The sequence below is a fragment of the Ovis aries genome, chromosome X (genome assembly GCF_016772045.2).
Source record: "Ovis aries strain OAR_USU_Benz2616 breed Rambouillet chromosome X, ARS-UI_Ramb_v3.0, whole genome shotgun sequence".
In the NCBI taxonomy this organism is placed as follows: Eukaryota; Metazoa; Chordata; class Mammalia; order Artiodactyla; family Bovidae; genus Ovis; species Ovis aries.
The window spans coordinates 78,066,982-78,092,317 of NC_056080.1; the positions used below are offsets into that span (position 1 = coordinate 78,066,982).

At 38.3% G+C, this 25,336-nt stretch overlaps 1 protein-coding gene and 1 non-coding gene across 4 annotated transcripts in view; both read left to right on the plus strand.

Annotated features, from left to right (window-relative positions):
* Window positions 1–25,336, plus strand: part of DACH2 (dachshund family transcription factor 2) — a 697,738-nt gene that overhangs the window by 320,237 nt on the left and 352,165 nt on the right. The window lies entirely within an intron of this gene.
* TRNAC-GCA (transfer RNA cysteine (anticodon GCA)) lies at window positions 11,222–11,293 on the plus strand. The gene has a single exon. It is a non-coding gene; the product is annotated as a tRNA-Cys (tRNA).

The following is a 25,336-nucleotide window of genomic DNA, read 5'->3' on the forward strand; positions in this document are numbered from 1 at the left end:
AAGGAGGGGGTTAGAGGTGACCCGAATGAGATGAGATAGAATTAAAAGCAGTGAGAGCAAGCTAGCCAGTAATCACCTCCTTATGTGTGCTTCACAGTCTGGAGCTCTCAGAGATATTCACGGAGTTATACAGAAAAGAGAAGAAGGAGAAAGGAGACAGAGGTGGCCAGAAGGATAAAGGGGGGAATTAAAAGGAGAGAGACAGATCCAGCCAGTAATCAGTTCCCTAAGTGTTCTCCACAGTCTGGAACACACAAAGAGATTCGCGGATTTGGGTAGAGAAGAGAAGGGGGAGGGAGGAGATAGAGGTGACCTGGTGGAGAAAAAGGAGAATCCAAAGGTGGAAAGAGCAGTCAAACCAGTATTCTCACTGCCAAGTAAAAATGGGTACTGAAGATTGGGTTCTTAAAGGTACAAAATTGATAACAAATACCAAAAAGCAAATATTAACAATCTAGAGTAGAGGTTGAATTTTCAAAAATACAATATTAATGAAAAAAAGTCACAAAAATTTTATATATATATATATAGATATATATATATCTATATATATATATATATATGAAGTTTGCTTTTAAAAAATAGGGTCTCTTTTTTTTTCCCAAAGTAATAGTAGGTTATAAGAGTGAAAATTAAAGGAGTAATAGAGGACTTAGAATTAAAAATAATTTAAAAAAAAGATAGTAAAAATAATAAAATTATATCTAGGACTTTCTCTGGTGTTGTGGGCAGTGTGGCGTTGGTTCATTTTTGGATAGTTCCTTGGTTCAGCTTATATTTCTCAAGATCTATAGGCCCCTTCCTGTGTAGTTGGTACTTACTACAAGGTTTTAATCTATTGCACCTGTCACTTCCAAGGTGGTTCCCTCTGCTTTAGCTTCTGTTTGCTAGTCTCTTCAGTGCCTGATTTCTGCCCTGACATAAAAGGGCGGTGGTGGACACTTTTTTGGCTTACTTGTTCAGTCGCTCTGTGGGGAGGGAGGGACTCTGCAAACAAATAACACAGGCATGTGCTCCTTGTGTCTCAGCCATACTGGGCCTGCCCCTGCTTACGGCGCATCTGCCCTCCCTGCCCACACTGCTCAGGCTCTAGTTTGCTCTGCAGGGAACCGTCTGAGGCCGGCCCTGGGCTGCATGCACCTCCCAGTTCTAAGTCGCTCAGGTTCAGGCACTTGGGAAGTCCTCAGAGGTGCAGGCTCAGTTGGGCCTGTGTTTTGTGCCCTTCCCAGGTCCGAGCATGTCAGGTGATGAGGTGTTTGGCGAGCACGGTTGCTGTGACTTGTTGTCTCCCTTGTCCTTGCCACTCGGTTTTCTGGGATTACAACCAGTGCGCCTTCTCAGGCAGATGTTGACCATCCACAACCCCAGGAAGTCTTAGTTTGCAAAGAAGCCTGCTTGCAGTTTGGTAGATAATGCCTTTCTGGGGCTGCATTGCCCCATTCTGGCTCTGGCTGCCTGTCACCAGTGGAGGGGGGGGGGGATGATCTGCAGCTGGCTACCTCTGTTCAGTTTTTTGTTCTGAGTAGGCTGGACGGTGTCATAGCTTTAGCTCTGCTCAGTCATTTGTTCTTTGAGGGGCCTGGTGGTGTCTTAGCTTAGGGCTTTTCAGGTAGTAGCTATCCCACAGTCTGGTTTGCTAGCCCAAGTTTATTCCCTCAGATTGCCCTCGAGGCATTCAGGCCTGGTCCTTACTCTAAGCAATGCAGCCCACACCTCCCTGCCCAGCCCCTACTTGCTAGTGGTGGGTGCAGGCATCTGCATTGCTCTCTGCTGGGGGAGTTACCGTTGGGCATGCAATCTGTGGGTTTTAATTATTTATTTATTTTCCCTCCCAGTTATGTTGCCCTGTGTGGTTCCAAGGCTTGCCACAGACTCAGCAGTGAGAGTGTTTTCCTGGTGTTTGGAAACTTATCTCTTTTTAAGACTGCCTTCCTGGGATGGAGCTCCGTCCTTACCTCTTTTGTCTCTCTTTTTGTCTTTTATATTTTTTCCTTCCTCCTTTCAAAGACAATGAGCTGCTTTTCTGGGTGCCTGATGTCCTCTGCTGGCATTCAGAAGTTGTTTTGTGGAATTTACTCAGGGTTTAAATGTTCTTTTGATGAATTTGTTGGGGAGAAAGTGGTTTCCCCATCCTATTCCTCTGCCATCTTTAGACTGTGATGTATCCTGAAGAAGATTTCATATTCACCTGAATAAAAGGTGAAATTCATTGTTTTGGGTGATTTTCCTGTAGATATAAATTAGGTCTAATTGGTACATTATATCATTTAAAGTTTGTATTTCCTTGTTAATTTTCTGTTTAGTTGATCTATCCATAGGTATGAGTGGGGCATTAAAGTCTCCCACTCTTATCATGTTACTGTTAATTTCCCCTTTCATACTCATTAGCTTTTGCCTTTTATATTGTGGTGCTCCTATGTTGGGTGCATATATATTTATAATTGTTATATCTCCTTGGATTGATCCTTTGATCATTATGTAGTGTCCTTCTTTGTCTCTTTTTACGGCCTGTATTTCAAAGTCTATTCTATCTGAAATGAGTATTGCTACTCCTTCTTTCTTTTTGTCTCCATTTGCCTGAAATATCTTATTCCAGCCCTTGACGTTCAATCTGTATGTATCCCTTGTTTTGCATTGGGTCTTTGTAGACAGCATATATAGGGGTCTTATTTTTGTATCCATTCAGCCAGTCTTTGACTTTTGGTTGGGACATTCATCCCATTTCCATTTAAGGTAATTATTGATAAGTATGATCCTGTTGCCAATTACTTTGTTGTTTTGGGTTCAAGTTTATACACCTTTTCTGTGTTTCCTATCTAGAGAAGATCCTTTAGCATTTGTTGAAGAGCTGGTTTGGTGGTGCTCAATTCTCTCGGCTTTCACTTGTCTGTAAAGCTTTTGATTTCCCTTTCATATTTGAATGACATCCTTGCTGGGCACAGTAATCTGGATTGTAAGTTTTTCTCTTTCATCACTTTAACTATGTCCTGCCATTCTCTTCTGGCCTGAAGAGTTTCTGTTGAAATATCAGCTGTTATCCTTATGGGAATCCCCTTGTGTACTATTTGTTGTTTTCCCCTTGATGCTTTTAGTATTTGCTCTTTGTGTTTGATCTTAATTAATTTGATAAACGTGTCTTCTGGTGTTTTGCCTTGGGTTTATCCTGTTTGGGTTTCTTTAACTTGGGTTTCTTTGACTTGGGTGGCTATTTCCTTCCCCACTTTAGGGAAATTTTCAACTATTATCTCCTCAAGTATTTTCTTGTGGCCTTTCTTTTTGTCTTCTTCTTCTGGGACTCCTATGATTCAAATGTTGGGGCATTTAACATTGTCCCAGAGGTGTCTCAGGTTGTCCTCATTTCTTTTAATTATTATTTTTTTCTTTTGTTATCTCTGCTACATTTATTTCCACCATTCTATATTCCTCCTCACTTATCCTATCTTCTACCTCAGTTATTCTACTGTTGGTTCCCTCTAGAGTGCTTTTGATCTCTGTTATTGCATTATTCATTATTGATTGGCTCTTATTTATTTCTTCTAGGTCCCTGTTAAACATTTTCTGCATCTTCTCAATCCTTGTCTCCAGACTATTTATCTGTAACTCAATTTTGTTTTCAAGATTTTGGATCATTTTTACCCTCATTATTCTGAATTCTTTTTCATGTAGACTCCCTATCTCCTCCTCTTTAGTTTGGTTTGGTGGGCATTTATCATGGTCCATTACTTGGTAAATATTTCTCTACCTTTTCATCTTGTTTAGATTGTTGTGTTTGGGGTGGCCTTTCTGTATGTTGGTAGTTTGTGGTTCTTTATTGTGGAAGTTGCTCCCTCTGAGTGGGGTTGGACGAGTGGCTTGTCAAAGTTTCCTGGTTAGGGAAGCTTGTATTGGTCTTCTGGTGGGTGGAGCTGGTCTCTTCTGTCTCGAGTGCAATGAAGTGTCCAGTAGTGAGTTCTGAGCTTTCTATGGATTTCATATGACTTTTAGCCGCCTGTATTTTAATGCTCACAGTTATGTTTTGGCATTGTGGAAGAATTAGTTTGGTATGTCTTGCTCTGAAACTTGTTGCCTCTTGGGTGGAGCTTGGTTTCAGTGTAGGTAAGGAGGCTTTTGGGTGAGCTCTTGTCAATTAATGTTCCCTGGAGTCAGGAGTTCTCTGAGTTCTCAAATTTTGGATTTAAGCCTCCTGCCTCTGGCTTTCAGTCTTATTCTTACAGTAACCTCAAAACTTCTACATCCATACAGCATTGATGATAAAACATCTAGATTAATGGTGAAAAAAGATTCTGTACAGCAACGGACACCCAGAGGGGTTCACAGAGTTACATGGAGAAGAAAATTAGGAGGAGGGAGATAGAGGTAACCAGGAGGGGAAGAGGGGGAATCAAAAGGAAAGAGAGCAATCTAGCCAGTAATCAATTCCCTATGTGCTCTACACAGTCTTGAACACTCAGAGAAGTTCACAGATTTACATAGAGAAGAGAAGAGGGAGGAAGGAGATAGAGGTGAACAGGAGGAGAATAGGGGGAGTCAAAAGGAGAGAGAGAGATCTAGCCAGTAATCAGTTCCCTAAGTGTTCTCCACAGCTCAGAACACCCAAAAAGATTCACAGAGTTGGGTATAGAAGGGAATGGGAAGGGAAGAGATAGAGGTGACCTGGGGGAGAAAAAGGAGAGTCAGAAGGGTGAGAGAGAGCAATAAAGCCAGTAATAACACTCCTAAATAAAAATGAGTACTGAAGATTGGATTCATAAAGGTACAAAATTAATAACAAAAATCAAAAATCAAAAAATTAAAAATCTATAGTAGAGGTTAGACTCTCAAAAATACAAGATTAAAAAAAAAGAAAGTCACAAAAATTATAAAATATATATATATATATATGAAACTTGCTTTATAAATAGGATGTTTTTGGAAGGCAATATTATGTTATGAAAATGAAAATTAAAAGAGTAGTAAAGAACTTAAAATTTTTAAAAATAATTAAAAATTAAAAAATAATAACAGTAAGATGTGTCTAGGAATTTCTCTGGAGTTGTTGAAGGCAGTGTGGGGTCAGTTCAGTTTCAAATAGTTCCTTGTTCCAGCTTATATTTCTTCTCAAGGTCTATAGGCCCCTTCCAATGTAGTCAATGATAACTACAGGGTTTTAATCTGTTGCACCTGTCACTTCCAGAGCAATTCCTTCTTTGTTTATTTTGGCTTCCTCTGCAAGTCTCTTCAGTGTCTAATTTCCACCCTGACACAAGGGGGTGTAGGAGATCACTTATTTAGGCTCACTTGTTCAGTTGTGCTGTGGGGAGGGAGGAACACTGCAAAAAAATATCGCTGGCATGTGCGGGTAGTGCTTGCAATGTCTGGGCCACACTGGGTTTGCCCCCACTCATGGCTTGTGTGCTTTCCCATTCTACACTGCTCAGGCTCCAGGTTCCTCTGCAGGGGAAATGTCTAAAGCGGGCCATGGGTTGCACACTCTTTGCTGGTCTAAGCCGTTCAGGTTCCTTTTCTCGGGTACTCCACAGAGGCACTAACTCGGTTGGGCCTGCATTTTGTGCCCTTCCCACGTCTGAGGAGCTCATGTGGCCACGTTCTTGGCAAGCACTCTTCCAGGTGTCTGGTGCATCTTATCACCTCCCCGGTCCCAGTCCCTCGGTTTTCTGGGTGTGGTGCGAGAGTGCCGTCTCAGATGTGCCATGTGTCTCCTCTGCAGACCTGATCTCTGACTGTGACCCTCCTGGTGGATGTCAACCATCCAGGATCCCAGGAAAACTTGGTTAGTGACTGGAAGCCTGCTCACAGTTTGGTGGAGGATGCCGTCTCTAGGGCTGAGATGACCCGTCATCTTCTGGCTCTGACTGTGGCCCGCCTGCCTGTCTGCCTCTGGCAGGAGGAGGGGCCTTCTGCAGCCAGCTAGCTCTCCTTTGATATTTGCTCAGTCCTTTGTTCTGTGAGCAGGCTAGGCTGTGCCTCAGAGCTTTTTGCAGGAAGGTTTTCTCTCTCTTTTTCTCTCTGGCTATTTCACAGTTTTGAGTACTGTCTCACTTTAGCTACCTCAGATTGTCCTCAGGGCATTCAGGCCCAGTCTGCACCCTAACCTTGCAGCTCGAATCTCCTTGTTCTGCCCCTGCTCTCTGCTGGTGGACACAAGTGTCCTGGCTACCTCTCCACTGGGAGTGGCGTCTAGGTGTGTAGTCTGTGTTTTTTTTTTTTTTTGGCCTCTCGTTTATCTTGCCCTCTGAGATTCCAGAACTCCTCACAGACCTGCTTGTGAGAGGGTTTCCTGGTGTTTGGAAACTTTTCCTCCTTCACGACTCCCTCCCCAGGATGGGTCTCCATACCTAACTCTTTTGTCTCTCTTTTTGTCTTTTGTATTTTGTCCTACCTCCTTTCAAGGAGAATGAGCTGCCTTTCTGGTTGCCTGGTGTCCTCTGCCAGCATTCACAAGTTGTTTTGATGTATTTGCTCAGCATTCAAATGATCTTTTAAGGAATTTCTGGGGGAGAAAGTGGTCTCCCCATCCTATTCTTCCACCATCTTAGGACCACCCCCTCCCATTTTCTTGTTGATGATGATTAGTCTCTTAAGCATACATAGTACCATATAAATTTTAAAAATTTTTGGTGACTATTAACATATTAAATCCTTTGAGGTAGACAGAGTGGAGTATTTATCTTAACATTTTTGCTGATAATGCGACTGAGTCATAGACTATGAAATTGTATGCTTGAATATGGAGGGCTTCCCAGGTGGTGCTGTTGGTAAAGAACCAGCCTGCCAATGCAAGAAAGAGATGGGGGTTCGATCCCTGGGTTGGAAAGATACCCTGGAGAAGGGCGTGTCAACCCATTCCAGTATTCTTGCCTGGAGAACCCCATGGACAGAGGAGCCAGATGGTCTGCAGTCCATAGGGTTGCAAAGAGTTGAGCATGGCTGAAGTGACTAAGCATGAATACAAGTGTATGGAATTAGCAGTAGAATCAGAATAGAAATATAACTTTTCTGAGTCCATATTTAGTGCTTTTACAATGACAGAAAGGTGAAAGCTGCTATATTGAATACTGAGTGAATGCATTTAGATGTAGGCACACAAAGATGTTATATAACTATTTCTATGACTGTGAGCCTATTTTCTTTTCTTTTCTGTACATGACTTTCCTTACCTTTAAAAAGAAGGTAACAATACTATTCGCCTAATAAGTGTGATGTAAGAATTAAATGACATTATGCATATAAATAACTTAGCATAGTGTCTGATATAATAAACAGTCAATAATAGTCAGCCATTACTATTATTATTATTGTTTGGGAAATCTGACTTAAAATTATATGGCCATGACATAAAGACAGTTGATATATCTGAAAAAAAAAAAAGGCTTTCCATTTACAACTTGACTGGGGAAGTTTAAGAAACAGCAAAATGATTTATTAAAAAATAATTGATTGTGAAATTATGGTCATAAAGCAATCCCACTTTTTTTCAACCTAAGAAATTATAAAATAATGTTGTATTTAGCTATAATTTACTCAAAATATCTTTCTAAAAATTCTGTTTGAATATGACATTATTTGATTTTTTTTGTCATAGTATTTTAGAGAATGCATTTGATTCCTCATTTTCCCACTGTTGGGTATTTGCTGCCTGCCAATTTCCAAATAGTCCTAAATACATCTCAATTGACCTTTTTCCACATTTGAGGCAAATCAAGGGTAGGCAGCATATGTAAATATTGAGCAGTCTGTATCTGAAATAAGTGCCAAGAAGACCACAAACTAAGAAACAGTATATAGAATGTGAAAGATCCTGAGGGCAGAGGCTATGATCATAATAGAAAGAAAAAGTGAATCATCTAAACTGTGTTGAAAACATTACCAGCTTCACATCCATTTCTATAACCACATTTATATGCATAAGAAGTAGCCCAATCAGCAGAGTCATTGTCAAGTATGAAAAATTACAACATGTGTCTTGATCTAGTCTGCTGGCACATTCAGTACAGTGACATCTTTTGGGGAATATCGAAATTGTGGCTGCTGATCTGGAAATTAAATTGCTGGACTGGTATTCATTTATTCGTTCATTCACTCATTTTATGTAGCATAGAGCTGATTCACTTAGTTTCAAAATTACAAACTCCAAATTAGATAAATATTTATGTTATGCTGTAATTTTTAGCATTATGATTGCTATCATTTGTTGCTGTTCTGACAGGCTATGAAAGAGATATTGGATCTTTACTACATAAAAGTATAATAAATTAATGGAAACTACTGTGCTAGAGAAGTAATAGTCCATATGTTTATGAATGCTGATAGGATGCCTGGTTGCCACCCAGGAATGTTAGGACTAAACAAATTTTTCACCCAAAATGAATTTCATCTTTTACTCTATAGTCCTAATGAGCCAAAGGACTGAAATATTCAGGACCAAATGCTTACCTGTGAAAAAGCAATATATTGCAAAAATATGGGTGCTAAGGAGATCAGTCCTGGGTGTTCTTTGGAAGGACTGATGCTAAAGCTGAAACTCCAATACTTTGGCCACCTCATGTGAGGAGTTGATTCATTGGAAAAGACTCTGATGTTGGGAGGGATTGGGGGCAGGAGGAGAAGGGGACGACAGAGGATGAGATGGCTAGATGGCATCACTGACTTGATGGACGTGAGTTTGAGTGAACTCCGGGAGTTGGTGATGGACAGGGAGGCCTGGCGTGCTGCAATTCATGGGGTTGCAAAGAGTCAGACATGACTGAGCGACTGAACTGAACTGCACTGAATATAATGATTACAATGTTTGGTTAACCCTATAAATCAGAAACACATTGGTATGCAAAGCAGACTTCCTTTCTTGCTCTCAAATTACTTTTTGAGGATATGCCAGGTCATTCCTACTGATAGGATGCTGATAGGATGTACTGTACTGAATTTACAAAATGCAAGAAAATACAATTGTTACTTGATTATATTAGAATATGTTCTCCATACATTTAAATTTGGCCTCTGTGATAATGATTCTTTACAGCTATACTGAATAATGTAATAATTGCTTTCTTCTTACCTAAGTTTATGGGCTGTTTGTGATCCAAGTTTGTTTTATTCCCTGCCATCTCCCCTCCCTGCCAGTGGCTAACGTTATATATCACCTTTAATAGTTACTAAATATATGTTTGTTAAATGGAAATATGCATGTAAATAGGCAAAATTCAAAAAAAGAAGTGAAACTTGGTCACTTATTAACTTGATTATTTATTAGAACCCAGGCTTCCTTGAGTTAACATTTATACCCCTTAGTTTATAAAATAGAAAAAAAGAAATGTCTGATTTTAGTCCAAGAATTATTATTAAAAAAACAAATAGATCAATAATACTAAATTTATTTGAGATTATATTTATAAAATAATAGATAACACTTATTGAATAATTTGAATGTCTAATACTGTACTATACACACACGCCATCTCATTTAATTTGTACAACTATGTGAGATGGGTCCTGTTGTTATTCTAATGTTATAGATCAAGATATTATACCACTAGTATGGGGGATGGTAATGTGATTTTCCGAAGAAAAAAATCTGCCATATACATTTGCTATAAGATTTCAGGCAAGAAGTCCTGACCCTGGTGCTTACACTCTTTTTTTAAAAAAATATATAAATTTATTTATTTTAATTGGAGGTTATTTACTTTACAATATTGTATTGGTTTTGCCATACATCAACATGAATCCGCCACAGGTATACACGTGTTCCCCATCCTGAACCCCTCTCCCTCCTCCCTCCCCATACCATCCCCTTGGGTCATCTTAGTGCACCAGCCCCAAGCATCCAGTATCATGCATCGAACCTGGACTGGCGATTTGTTTCATATATGACATTATACATGTTTCAATGCCATTCTCCCAAATCATCCCACCCTCCTCCTCTCCCACAGAGTCGAAAAGACTGTTCTATACATCTGTCTCGTTTGCTGTCTCACATACAGGGTTATTGTTACCATCTTTCTAAATTCCATATATATGTGTTCGTATACTGTATTGGTGTTTTTCTTTCTGGCTTACTTCACTCTGTGTAATAGGCTCTGGTTTCATCCACCTCATTAGAACTGATTCAAATGTATTCTTTTTAATGGCTGAGTAATACTCCATTGTGTATATGTACCACAGCTTTCTTATCCATTCATCTGCTGATGGACATCTAGGTTGCTTCGATGTCCTGGCTATTATAAACAGTGCTGCGATGAACATTGGGGTATACGTGTCTCTTTCAATTCTGGTTTCCTCGGTGTGTATGCCCGGCAGTGGGATTGCTGGGTCATAAGGCAGTTAATGCTTGCATTTTTGGGAAAAAAAAGGAACTTTTGAGTGTTAGGAGATGATTAATCACTGTAAAGAATTTGGTAAAATTTAAAAGAAATGCCCCTTCTCCCTGATAGCTCAGTTGGTAAAGAATCTGCCTATGGTGCAGGAGACCCTGGTTTGATTTCTGGGTTGGGAAGATCCTCTGGAGAAGGGATAGGCTACTCACTCCAGTATTCTGGCCTGGAGAATTCCATGGGTTGTATAGTCCATTGGGTTGCAAAGAGTCAGACACGATAGGCTACCCATTGTGGTATTTCCTTGTGGCTCAGCTGGTAAAGAATCTGGCTGCAATGTGGGAGACCTGGGTTTGATCCCTGGGTTGGGAAGGTCCCCTGGAGAAGGGAAAGGCAACCCACTCCAGTATTCTGGCCTGGAGAATTTCATGGGTTGTATAGTCCATGGGGTCACAAAGAGTTGGACATGACTGAACGACTTTCAGTTCAGTTTAGTCACTCAGTTGTGTCTGACTCTTTGCAACCCCATGGACTGCAGCCTGCCAGGCCTCCCTCTCCATCACCAACTCCTGCAGTTTACTCAAACTGATGCCCATTGAGTTGGTGATGCCATCCAACCATCTCATTCTCTGTCATCCCCTTTTCCTCCCACCTTCAATATTTCCCAGCATCAGGGTCTTTTCAAATGAATCAGTTCTTCGCATCGGGTGGCCAGAGTATTGGAGTTTCAGCTTCAACATCAGTCCTTCCAATGAATATTCAGGACTGATATCCTTTAGGATGGACTGGTTCGATTTCCTTGCTGTCCATGGGGCTCTCAAGAGTCTTTTCCAACACCACAGTTCAAAAGCATTAATTCTTTGGTGCTCAGCTTTTTTTTTTTTTTGGGGGGGGGTGTTGGGCGGGCTGGGGCTTCCCTAGTGGCTCAGACGGTAAAGCGTCTGCCTGCAAAGCGGGAGACCCAGGTTCAATTCCTGGCTCGGGAAGATCCCCTGGAGAAGGAAATGGCAATCCACTCCAGCACTCTTGCCTGGAAAATCCCATTGACAGAGGAGCCTGATAGACAACAGTCCATGGGGTCGCAAAGAGTCAGACATGACTGAGCGACTTCACTTTCAGCTTTTTTTTATAGTCCAACTCTCACATCCTTAAATGGCTGCTAGAAAAACCATAGCTTTGACTAGACAGATATTGGTCTGTAAAGTAATGTCTGCTTTTTTATAAGCTGTCTAGGTTGGTAATAGTTTTTTTTTTTTTTCCCAAGGAGCAAGTGTCTTTTAGTTTCATGGCTGCAGTCACCATCTGTAGTGATTTTGAAGCCCCCCAAAATAAAGTCTGTCACTGTTTCCCCATCTATTTGCCATAAAGTAATGGGACTGGATGCCATGATCTTCGTTTTCTGAATGTTGAACTTTAAGCCAAATTTTTCACTCTCCTCTTTCACTTTCATCAAGAAGCTGTTTAGTTCTTCACTTTCTGCCATAGGGTGGTATCATCTTCATATCTGAGGTTATTAATATTTCTCTGGACAATCTTGATTCTAGCTTGTGCTTCATTCAGTCCAGCATTTCTCATGATGTAATATAATTTTTCATATACACACACACCCCATCTCTAGCCAGTACTTGCCCGGTTATTTCATTATGAACAAGTTGTTTGTTTCATTGCAGAGGTAGTGCTATAAAGATATAGGATAATCTCACATACTGTCTTCCATCTTACTTGTCTGCCTTTTGGCTGTTTCTCTGTTTGCTTCTCCACTAGACAGATAAGGGTAGGAAAAGAAAAAAAATACCTGGAGCAAGAATAAAATATCAGATTTAACTTTGCATTTCAATCACTTTTCCGCTCAATAACACAGATAATCTAGAATTAATATAATCCCTCCAGGATGATAAACATAACTAAGGGGAAAACTTTTAAAGTTATTTAGAGCTCATGTTCTTTTTTGCAAACATCAAAAATTTCTTCCAAATCTTAAGTCCATTTTGGCAAATTTAATATATAATGTTACTGCTATTTTCATGCCTGTAACTTAAATTAGAAATGAGATATATTTTCAGAAAAATTTAGTAAGGTCAGATCACATTTCATTTTTTTTTGTATCTGAGAAATATGGGTAGATTAAAAAGTGAATCCTAAAGGGAAAGAATAACCTCAAGAAATGAAAGATGCAGTCGTTCATAAGTCTTAGCATATTGAAAGAATATTTCTATACATTTTTATTAAATTTTAAAAGGTCACCTTTTCATTTTACTAATATAAATGGTTTGCGAGGTTGTGTATTTTATTCCTAAGGGAAAAAGTGGATAAATTGTATCACAGAATAAGAAATAAAATATGGGTTAAAATAGTAGCAATTTAGATGGAATGTAATAGTATACATTATTTTTCAATTATTTTTGTGGCAGGTTTTTCCCTTGAATGACTCAATTAATGTGGGGGCAATTCATGTGCTGATTGACTGGCTATGCCTTTCATACGAAGTATTTGTAAAATTTTTGTATCAGATGGATTCAACCATAAGGTGGTCAGTGTTCAGTGGTTGTCTTGCTGAGCTGATCGTCTTGCATCTGAAGCATCTGTAACACCTCCTTTTCAAACTGTGGATAATGGAGGGGGGCTACAATCCTCTGGGCCATTGTTTGCCAGAACCTACTTATCTATTTTTTGCTGATATAAATCAATTGAACTGTGTCCTCTTTTATTTCCTTAATATTAGCACTGTGGAACTTGACCCTCTCCTCCCTTGACTTGATATTGTCAACCTTAACCTCACTCCTGAGGCCCCTTTATCTAGATATTGGATCCATAGAGTGTAGGAAAATTGGGGCCACATGTCTGGGGATTAGAGGCTTTTGTTTTTAGTGAAAGAGTGAAAGTAATGAAAATTCTCCAATGCCCTAATCTAGTTGTTTTGCCTGATGCCCTTTTGACATACCAGAGAGAATATCTATTATATAAAATAAAGAGGTTAACTTGTAAATGCAAATATGAGTACATTCACTGAAATGTTAATGAACACTTACTAAGTGGGTAGCAATTAAAGTAAACCCTCGGAGTTTCCTAAGATAGCATTTATAAATTCATTGGCCAGTGGGAATGTCTGTTATGCATTGGTAATGAATGGAAATACATTTTGTAAAGGTCACATTTATGAATCGAAGTTTGTATTTATAAATCATTCTTGTTGTTTTCTTAATTGTTTCTATGATCAAATCTTGTCATTTGATATATATTTTTGCTTTGTGTTGAGATGGTATTGCCTCAGTCATCTTTTAGAAGAAATGAAGCCTAAAGTGTGGCAGCAAACACACACCACCGCCACCACTGCCAAACACATACCCCACAGCTGCCTACAGTAAAATACATTATTGACATGATTCAGTATAGAGGGAAAGATGGTGTCACATTATTTTCATTTGTACCTTTTTTGGTTGATTTTAAAAATGTACTTTAAAATCTATTAGTAAAGGAAGCAAAAATACCATTTGCACTGATTGGAATGGGTGGTAACTTGAGGATATAAGGTGGCTACCTGTTTTTCACATTACATATAACATGGAAAGGAAAACACAACAATGCATTCAGTTCAGGTTTTTAGTTCAGTCACTCAGTCGTGTCCGACTCTTTGTGACCCCATGAATCGCAGCACGCCAGGCCTCCCTGTCCATCACCAAATCCCGGAGTTCACTCAGACTCACGTCCATCAAGTCAGTGATGCTATCCAGCCATCTCATCCTCTGTCGTCCCATCTCCTCCTGCCCCCAATCCCTCCCAGCATCAGAGTCTTTTCCAGTGAGTCAACTCTTCGCATGAGGTGGCCAAAGTACTGGAGCTTCAGCTTCAGCATCATTCCTTCCAAAGAAATCCCAGGGCTGATCTCATTCAGAATGGACTGGTTGGATCTCCTTGCAGTCCAAGGGACTCTCAAGAGTCTTCTCCAACACCACAGTTCAAAAGCATCAATTCTTCGGCGCTCAGCCTTCTTCACAGTCCAACTCTCACATCCATACATGATAACTGGAAAAACCATAACCTTGACTAGATGGACCTTAGTCAGCAAATAATGTCTCTGCTTTTGAATATACTATCTAGGTTGCTCATAACTTTTCTTCCAAGGAGTAAGCATCTTTTAATTGCATGGCTGCAATCACCATCTGTAGTGATTTTTGAGCCCAAAAAAATAAAGTCTGACACTGTATCCACTGTTTCTCCATCTATTTCCCATGGAGTGATGGGACCAGATGCCATGATCTTCGTTTTCTGAATGATGAGCTTTAAGCCAACATTTTCACTCTCTTCTTTTACTTTCATCAAGAGGCTTTTTAGTTCCTCTTCACTTTCTCCCATAAGGGTGGTGTCATCTGCATGTCTGAGGTTATTGATATTTCTCCTGGCAATCTTGATTCCAGCTTGTGGTGCTTCCAGCCCAGTGTTTCTCATAATGTACTCTGCATAGAAGTTAAATAAGCAAGGTGACAATATACAGCCTTGATGCACTCCTTTTCCCATTTGGAATCAATCTCTTGTTCCATGTCCAGTTCTAACTGCTGCTTCCTGGCCTGCATACAGATTTGTCCAGAGACAGGACAGCTGATCTGGTATTCCCTTCTCTTTCAGAATTTTCCACAGTTTATTGTGATCCACACAGTCAAAGGCTTTGGCATAGTCAATAAAGCAAAAATAGATGTTTTTCTGGAACTCTCTTGCTTTTTCCATGATCCAGCAGATGTTGGCAATTTGATCTCTGGTTCCTCTGCCTTTTCTAAAAGCAGCTTGAACATCAGGAAGTTCACAGTTCACGTATTGCTGAAGCCTAGATTGGAGACTTTTGAGCAATACTTTACTAGCATGTGAGATGAGTGCAATTGTGCGTTAGTTTGAGCATTCTTTGGCATTTCCTTTCTTTGGGGTTGGAATGAAAACTGACCTTTTCCAGTCCTGTGGCCGCTGCTGAGTTTTCCACATTTGCTGGCATATTGAGTGCAGCACTTTCACAGCATCATCATTCAGGATATGAAACAGCTCTACTGGAATTCCATCACCTCCACTAGCTTTGTTTGTAGGGATGCTTTCTAAGGCCAACTTAACTTCACATTCCAGGATGTCTGGCTCTAAATGAATGATCACACCATCGTGAAGATCCTTTTGGTACAGTTCTTCTGTGTATTCTTGCCATCTCTTCTTAATATCTTCTGCTTCTGTTAGGTCCATACCATTTCTGTTCTTTATCGAGTCTATCTTTGCATGAAATGTTCCCTTGGTATCTCTAATTTTCTTGAAAAGATCTCTAGTCTTTCCCGTTTTGTTGTTTTCCTCTATTTCTTTGCATTGATTGCTGAAGAAGGCTTTCTTATCTCTTCCTGCTATTCTTTGGAAGTCTGCATTCAGATTCTTATATGTTTCCTTTTCTCCTTGGCTTTTCCCTTCTCTTTTTTTCACAGCTATTTGTAAAGCTTCCCCAGACAGCCATTTTCCTTTTTTGCATTTCTTTTTCATGGGGATGGTCTTGATCGCTGTCTCCTGTACAGTGTCATGAACCTCATTCCATAGTTCATCAGGCACTCTATCTATCAGATCTAGGCCCTTAAATCTATTTCTCACTTCCACTGTATAATCATAAGGGATTTCATTTAGGTCATACCTGAATGGTCCAACAGTTTTCCTGCTTTCTTCAATTTCAGTCTGAATTTGGTAATAAGGAGTTCATGATCTGAGCCACAGTTAGCTCCCAGTCTTGTTTTTGTTGAATGTATATAGCTTCTCCATCTTTGGCTGCAAAGAATATAATCAATCTGATTTTGGTGTTGACCATCATGTCCATGTGTAGAGTCTTCTCTTGTATTGTTGGAAGAGGGTGTTTCCTATGACCAGTGCATTTTCTTGGGAAAACTCTATTAGTCTTTGTCCTGCTTCATTCCGCATTCCAAGGCCAAATTTATCTGTTACTCCAGGTGTTTCTTGACTTCCTATTTTTGCATTCCAGGCCCCTATAATGAAAAGGACATCTTTTTTGGGTGTTAGCTCTAAAAGGTCTTGTAAGTCTTCATAGAACCATTCAACTTCAGTTTCTTCAGCATTACTGGTTGGGGCATAGACTTGGATTACTGTGATATTGAGTGGTTTGCCTTGGAAACGAATAGAGATCATTCTGTTATTTTTGAGATTGTATCCAAGTACTGTATTTTGGACTCTTTTGTTGACCATGATGGCTACTCCATTTCTTCTGAGGGATTCCTGCCCGCAGTAGTAGATACAATGCATTAGGAAGAGTTAATTCCCACTATTATTAACTCAGTTGTTCTGTACGTATATGCAAAAAGCTGTTCTTTTTACTCCCTGCAAACAGTGCTCATTGAAGTACTATTGACTTGGCCCTAGGAATCACTGAGCAGGTGACTTGATTACCTGAAGAATTAGGGTAACCACTGCTACAAATAGATAGTGTACATAAAATGGTAATCATTGCTTTCTAGTATATTATGAGATTAACTTCATAGGGATTGCTTTTTTCCCCTGTGAGTTGGTGCATAAATGATATGCTTTACCCTCTAATAAATCTAAAAGCAGAATGGCTATGACATGATGTTCATAGCCCTTATTCCCATGACAGAATATTTTTGATTGCTACAGGAGTTTGAAGCAGCTTGAAACCATTATAATTTAAAGACATCACTGAAGTGTTACAGCATACCTGCCTCATACAGAATATTTGTGATTCTGAATTATGTTGACAGCTTTTTGCCACATGATCTCCCACATCACTCAGTAACTAATGTAGGAAACTGATTACAAATCGTCTATTGAGTTGAAAAAGATTTTACACCAAGGTATAATAGAAGATTGATGCCTCTGCCCCTTGAGGATTTCTAGCATTGTTGTTAAATTTCACCAAGGAGACTTTCTGTCAGTACTTTGTATCTAACTACATTAAAACTTCCTTCCCTTCTTATGAGTTACATTAGGAAGGCGTGATATTGTATGTGAAGCTTCTTACATAGGTAATTCTAAGTACATTCTTTCTGTAGCTGAACATTTTTATTTTTTCAGTGAATCAGTAACTTGTTTCATGTTGTTATTTTTCCTTTTTACCTCAATATATGAAGTTTATCTTCCTGATGACACAAATCCAATCTGTATCATTTCTTATCTTGTGAAAGTGGCTTAAGTGGTTAGTAGAAAATGTGACCTGAGAATGCTTTTTCAAGGTTGTGGGACCTTGAAGCTTTCAGCTTTTGCAGGCCTGATTCCAAGTGCTTCTTGATTCCATCTCAATTTAATTTTAAGAGGAGATCTATGGGTTAAAATGAAGATGATTCATTTTCCTGGGATATTCTTGGTCTGTGATTGTTCTGATTCCATGTCTTCTTTTGTGTTTTATTACTCTCAAAATTGCAAAAAAAAAAAAAAAGGGGGGGGGGCTTTATTTGAAAGATAAATTACAGTTATTAAGCCATCTAATCTTTATATAAATAAATTTATCTTAGTGCCTTTTGAAGTTTAACATGGATAGAAGTAAATTCTAATATTATTTATTGTTCCTGTCACTTCCATAGCCAATACCTATCAATTAACACTTTTCTGACTGGAAGAAAAAAAGAGGCATATTATGCATAGCAGCCACCTCATTTTAGATACTCATGTGGAGACAATTGGAATGCTAAAAGGGGTCTTACAAATTTTTGTACCCACCACTGATCCTCACCCTTTCCAGTGGCTGAACTAGCTGTAATGTAGCACTTTAAGTACTCCAAGTTTCCTCTTGATCATCATACTGTGAAATGCTAAGACATAAATAATGATATGTTTCTATTCATTGTATTAGGCATTTGGCATTATTGCAAAACACCCCAGGCAGCACAACTAATGAGGGAGCTAAAGATGGGTCTGTTCTTAGGAAAAACAAAATGCAAAGAAAGTATGAATTTCTTTAATCAGAAATTTTGAACATTTAAAAATTTAAAGGTAAACAATACAATCCATGCTATGCAAATGCATGGTATGCTTGACTGTAGCTACATATGATGTAAAATGTGCTATAATTTGGTTGAAAATGTCTTTATTAAATTTATAGCAGGATTTGTTACACAAAATGTAAAGTTATTGTGAATCTAATCTAATCCGATGATTGTTAATTCCCCCCCCACCAACTTAAAAAAAATTAAAAAAAGGACTTTCCTGTATTCTATATTTAGTGTATAGTAGCAGCTTGACAGCATTGAAAGTCCCATAGGAATACAAAAGTGTTCCTAACATAATGTTTATTGTTACTAATGTAGTATATTGTAATAACTAAATATACATCAGATAATATACTGTGTAGTATATAATCAAGATCCAAGCAACAGACACATTTAGGGGACAGAGTTTATTTCAAAGAAAGAAAAAAAAATGTACATAGCAATGATAGATAAGTAAGTGAGTTTAGATGTTTAGTAGATAGGTTAAAAAAAGTAAGTAGTTAGATAAGTTTAGAAGTCAAATATACTGGATATAACTTATTTCATCCAGTTAGTTGTAAGTCTAAATGCAATGAACAGTTGATTCTTATTTCCAGATTGCTTAGATCTTCTTGGTAGCAAATAGCCTTTCTTGACCATCAGTTGAAAAACACTCTTTAACTGTATGTATCAAGTTATAAGGGTTCCTTGGTGGCTCAAATGGTAAAGAATCTGCCTGCAATGCTGGAGACCTAGATCAATCCCTGGGTTGGGAGGATTCCCTGGAAAAAGGAATGGCTACCCACTCCAATAGAATTGCCTGGAGCATTCCATGGACAAAGGAGCCTTGCAGGCTACAGTCCATGGACAGAAGATCCTGGCAAGCCATAGTCCATGGGGGTCGCGAACAGTCTGTCATGACTGAGTGATTTTTACTCACTCACCAAGTATAAATCATTCATGGACAACAACAGGAAGAAGAAACAACATGCCTGATTACTGAGGTCAGAGCACCACATTCAGTAACTATTCAGGACAAATTTTTTGTTTGCCAATGTGCTTTAAAACAGATTTCTTGTGTGTCTCTGTGTGTATGTGTGTGTGTGTGTGTATGTGCATGTGCATAGTAATATTTGATTTCCCTAATGCAGCTAATTTAGAAACATTTGATAACTGATATATTTATTATATAAAGGTTTTACAGACCTTAATGAGAAGGTAATACAATTGATTTTATGCTTTAGTTGGGTTTGTTATTGTTTTCATAACTATCAAAAGGAAAGGTGTAATCATATCATCCAGAGGAAGTCTGTATAACATAATAATAATAATATATTATACAAAGTATAAAACATTTTCTTATTGGAAATATATGTTTTGCTTTACTGTCAGTTCATTTTATTATTAATATTTTCTCCATGTACATATACAAAATGAAACACTGTATTAAATGAAGAGTTCTACTTCTGAACAGATTTTTTTACAGGGGCATTATTACCCTGTATTAATATATCTTTATGATAGAAATGAGGGCATATGTTATTTTACTCATAAATTATAAGTTGGAATGGAGCTGGACAAGAGAAAGTAGTTATCCTAGCTTCTATTTTTACTTAGAGAGTATCATGATATTTCTTTTCTTCTGACTCTGTTATGGCAGCGTGATGCTATAGAATGAGACCGGATTGGGTCCTAGCTAAAAAAAGCAAGAGAATTCCAGAAAAAACATCTATTTCTGCTTTATTGACTATGCCAAAGCCTTTGACTGTGTGGATCACAATAAACTGTGGAAAATTCTGAAAGAGATGGGAATACCAGACCACCTGACCTGCCTCTTGAGAAATCTGTATGCAGGTCAGGAAGCAACAGTTAGAACTGGACATGGAACAACAGACTGGTTCCAAATAGGAAAAGGAGTACGTCAAGGCTGTATATTGTCACCCTGCTTATTGAACTTATATGCAGAGTACATCATGAGAAACGCTGGACTGTAAGAAACACAAGCTGGAATCAAGATTGCCGGGAGAAATATCAATAACCTCAGATATGCAGATGACACCACCCTTGTGGCAGAAAGTGAAGAGGAAATAAAAAGCCTCTTGATGAAAGTAAAAGAGGAGAGTGAAAAATTTGGCTTAAAGCTCAACATTCAGAAAACGAAGATCATGGCATCCAGTCCCATCACTTCATGGGAAATAGATGGGGAAACAGTGGAAACAGTTCAGACTTTATTTTTTTGGGCTCAAAAATCACTGCAGATGGTGACTGCAGCCATGAAATTAAAAGACGCTTACTCCTTGGAAGAAAAGCTATGACCAACCTAGATAGCATATTGAAAAGCAGAGACATTACTTTGCCGACTAAGGTCCGTCTAGTCAAGGCAATGGTTTTTCCTGTGGTCATGTATGGATGTAAGAGTGGGACTGTGAAGAAGAATGAGCGCCGAAGAATTGATGCTTTTGAACTGTGGTGTTGGAGAAGACTCTTGAGAGTCCTTTGGACTGCAAGGAGATCCAACCAGTCCATTCTGAAGGAGATCAGCCCTGGGATTTCTTTGGAAGGAATGATGCTAAAGATGAAGCTCCAGTACTTTGGCCACCTCATGTGAAGAGTTGACTCATTGGAAAAGACTCTGATGCTGGGAGGGATTAGGGGCAGGAGGAAAAGGGGACAACAGAGGATGAGATGGCTGGATGGCATCACTGACTTGATGGACGTGAGTCTGAGTGAACTCCGGGAGTTGGTGATGGACAGGGAGGCCTGGCGTGCTGCGATTCATGGGGTCGCAAAGAGTCGGACATGACTGAGCGACTGAACTGAACTGAACAACCAATTAAGTGTCATTTCTGGTAAGTCATATTTATCTTCTCCAAGAAATATTTTTCTCATCTGTAAGATGTACATTATCACCCTTGCCGTGTTTAAGTTATTATGTGGTACAAATGAATGGTGTTTGAAAATACATTGAATGATACAAAATAACTTTATTCAGTACTATTCTTACTATACTTTGATTTTTTTTTACTCTGTCAGTATTTTAATATGAATATATGCTATATTACAGAATTAAGATATAGATACTTTGTAATATGAAAGAAACTATATTGGTTTTGTGGCTCTCATACACTAACTCATGAGTTGAATGATTTTTTTTCCCTGACCTATAAAATACATTTCATTACCACCAAAAACATATCACTCATCTACTGTTTATAACCCAGATTGCTAATAGCATATGGAATAAATTTTCTACACACCTGCCATGTAACAGGTTCCTCATGCCATAGCAGAATACTTAATTAATACCAAAGCATACTTCTAATGACTTCAGGCCTATCCAAAATCACATGCATCCTGAAAACATTTTGTTATTTGTAATTTTGTGGATTTTCTATATTAAATGTAAAAGAGATGAGTTTTATAGAAAGATATTCCTTTCCATATATGAGAAATATATTTTGAAGCTCGCGCATGTCCATCAGCAGATGAATGTATAAGAAAGCTGTGGTACATATACACAATGGAGTATTACTCGCCCATTAAAAAGAATACATTTGAATCAGTTCTAATGAGGTAGATGAAACTGGAGCCGACTATACAGAGTGAAGTAAGCCAGAAAGAAAAACACCAATACAGTATACTAACACATATATATGGAATTTAGAAAGATGGTAATGACAACCCTGCATGCGAGACAGAAAAAGAGACAGATGTATAGAACAGTCTTTTGGACTCTGTGGGAGAGGGAGAGGGTGGGATGATTTGGGAGAATGGCATTGAAACATGTATATCATATATGAAACGAATCACCAGTCTAGGTTCAATGCAGGGTGCAGGATGCTTGGGGCTGGTGCACTGAGATGATCCAAAGGCATGGTGTGTGTGTAGGGGGGAGGTGGGAGGGGTGTTCACGATTGGGAACACGTGTATATATATAGCGGATTCATGTTGATGTGTGGCAAAACCAATACAATATTGTAAAGTTAAATAAATAATAATAATAAATTAAAAAGGGAGGAAAAGGAGAGTTAATGTTTTCAATATTTATAAGAGCAAATCATTCTGGAAACCATAGATGCTATAAATGCTATCAGTTGGGCAGTCAGCCACCATTTGGAAAATGTCTTCATGTTTCTATCATCGTATAATTTAGTCCAGTAGAAATTAAAGCATAATTTTTATCGTTGAGAAGAAAAATGCTAACTGAAACCATGTAATAAAAATACAATTTAGCCGAACTATTATTTTTTTCTTCTATTTGAAGCCTATTATTTTTAAAATTACTTCAGTATTAAAAAGGCTTTATAATTGTGCTGGGTGTCAGCACATCATGTCTTCAAACACATTTTTAATTCTCATTTTCCTTTGATTAAATAATAAAAACTTTATGAATTAGAAGCTATAATTAATTGAATAAACTCCAATTGAATCTTTTTTTTATTTTTATGTTTTTGTATGCATTTTCAAAAGTGCATTGTAGACTTTTCAGAGCTAGTGACAGTGGCTAACCTGTTCATCCCACCCAAATTTAATGCAGTACAAGGGAAAATAGTGCCGATGTTGTGTGAAGCACCATTTATTTTCAGTTTTTAAACCCAGTGTGTTTACTAAGTTAATATACACTTTAACTCCAGAATCTACAATATCTAAATTAGATTTGATCAGCATAATTTCCCAACCAATACAGAAACTATGATTTGTGTAATAGTTATTTCAACCCACAGGCTCTCAAAATACCTTAAATGATAATAAGTAAAAGTAAGTCATCCAATTTAAAGGCATATCTTCTCTATGCTAATTATGCTTGTATTTATTTTGATAATAGAACTTTTATAGAATCCTAAAAAGTTAGAGTTTGCAATCACTCATGTAGTACACAGTGCCAAACTCCAGTACTGGAGAATGAGAGTGATGGAAGTTTACAATAGGGAAAATTCTTCTCTTTTTCACACGGGTAAGTCACTCAATAGAAGCAGGGAGATGATACTAATTCATAGCCTAAATGAAAATTGTTGGGCACTCTATAGTCAGAATAGGCAATTCTTTTTAATTTAAAAAGCATGTTAGCATAATCATTATCTTAGTCAGTTTGGGCTATAAAAAGTACCCATAGATTGGGTGGCTTAAACAACAAGTATTTAAATCTCATAGTTCTAGGATGTCTAAGATCAAGGTGCTAAGAGATTCAGTTCTTAGTGAGGGCTGCCTTTCTGCTTTATAGACAACTGCCTTTTCGTTGTATTGTCACATGGCCAGTGGAGGTGGAGAGAGAAATAAAGAGAGAGAGAGTGAAAAGGAGTGCTTTTTCTCTTGTTATAAAGATATTAATCCCATCATGGGGCTCCCCCCGACCCCATGACCTAATTAACTGCTCAAGGCCTCACATTCAATATTAGGGATTCAACATATGCATTTGGGGGGACACAAACATTCAGTCCATAGCAATAAAGTAACAACAATAGAAGTAGCTTCACAAAGGCTTACTATATGTCAGGAACTGTGCTGGGTGATTTCTATCCATTATCTCACTTAACTTTTACAAAAACTTATGTCCAATGCAGAACACAGCATGCTTGGGGCTAGTGCACGGTGATGACCCAGAGAGATGTTATGGGGAGGGAGGAGAGATGGGGGTTCATGTTTGGGAACGCATGTACACCCGTGGTGGATTCATGTCAATGTATGGCAAAACCAATACGGTATTGTAAAGTAAAATAAAGTAAAAATAAATAAATAAATAAATAAATATATATACCTGTGTGGCAGATAAAAAAAAAAAAAACTTATGAGATAGTCATCATTATCCTTGTTTTATAGATGAAGAAACCAATTAAGAGAAGTCACAGTGCTAGTGAATCCATGTTAAATCTATCTGAATTTTCCAAGATCCTTATCTTAACTACTGAGTCACATTACCTTTCTTTAGTTCTAAATCCCAGATGTAGTATCTGCCAGTCACTGTGGGATACTGGAATAGCAAAAAGAACAAGTACCTTTTTTTTCCTGCTGTGCCTATAGTCCATTTTGAACTGGGACAAATTGCTTAATTAATTTCATTGTGTCTCATTTCTTCATCTATCTAATGGGAATGATATCTCTGTCTGTAGGTCATTGGGAGAACAAAATTTGGTGAGAGACTAGCTGGCGCTATTGGTAAAGAATCCACCTGCCAATGCAGGAGATGCGAGATGCGGGTTCAATCCCTGGTTCGGGAAGATCCCCTAGAGAAGGGCATGGCAACCCACTCCAGTATTCTTGCCTGGAAAATCCCATGGACAGAGGAGCCTGGCAGGCTATAATCCATAGGGTCTCAAAGAGTCAGACACTGCTGAAGCAACTTAGCATACACACACATGAGTGGGCTCTGAAAAATACATTTATATCCAGAAGTCAGTGGCCTTGTAAATGAACTTAGAAACTAAGGCAAAACATCCCAATAACATGCTTCTCTTATTTTCCTCATTTTTCAATATTTAAGAGTGAGATGGTATTTTATTATTTTATTGTTCATGAGGATGAGTACTATTATATTGCTGCCTGTCTGGAAGGTTGAGTTTTCAAGGATAAGGTGCTTTTTTTTTTTTTTGCCTGTAAGATTTGTTTTGGTTATTCTTTTTTTCCTCTCAATTAATCTGTGACACTGAGATTGTCTGTTTCACTATGAAGAGACAACACAACCTCATTTTATTGGAAACAACTTGGGGTGCTTTCCCAGTTACATGATTCTTATGAATGGTTCATAGCTTTAAAAGAAGGGTCAGAAAGGTTTGAACAATGAAGAGCTCTTCTTTTTATCATTATAATGATAAATGGTATACCTAATCATATCAAGGTTTTCTGAAACCTCTTAACATAAATGACCTACATTTCATATTTGAGCCACCTGCTTAATGTTATTTAAAATTATGTATACATATAACACATATACATTAATAGCAAATTAATGGAAAACATGGAAAGTTCTTATTAGTTTGGAATGGAAATATATATATATAAATCTCTTATTTCCTAATTAAACTTTTTCAGACCAGTAACATTTTTTATGACGTATAACTTTCAAACAAACAAAAATCAAAACAAATGATT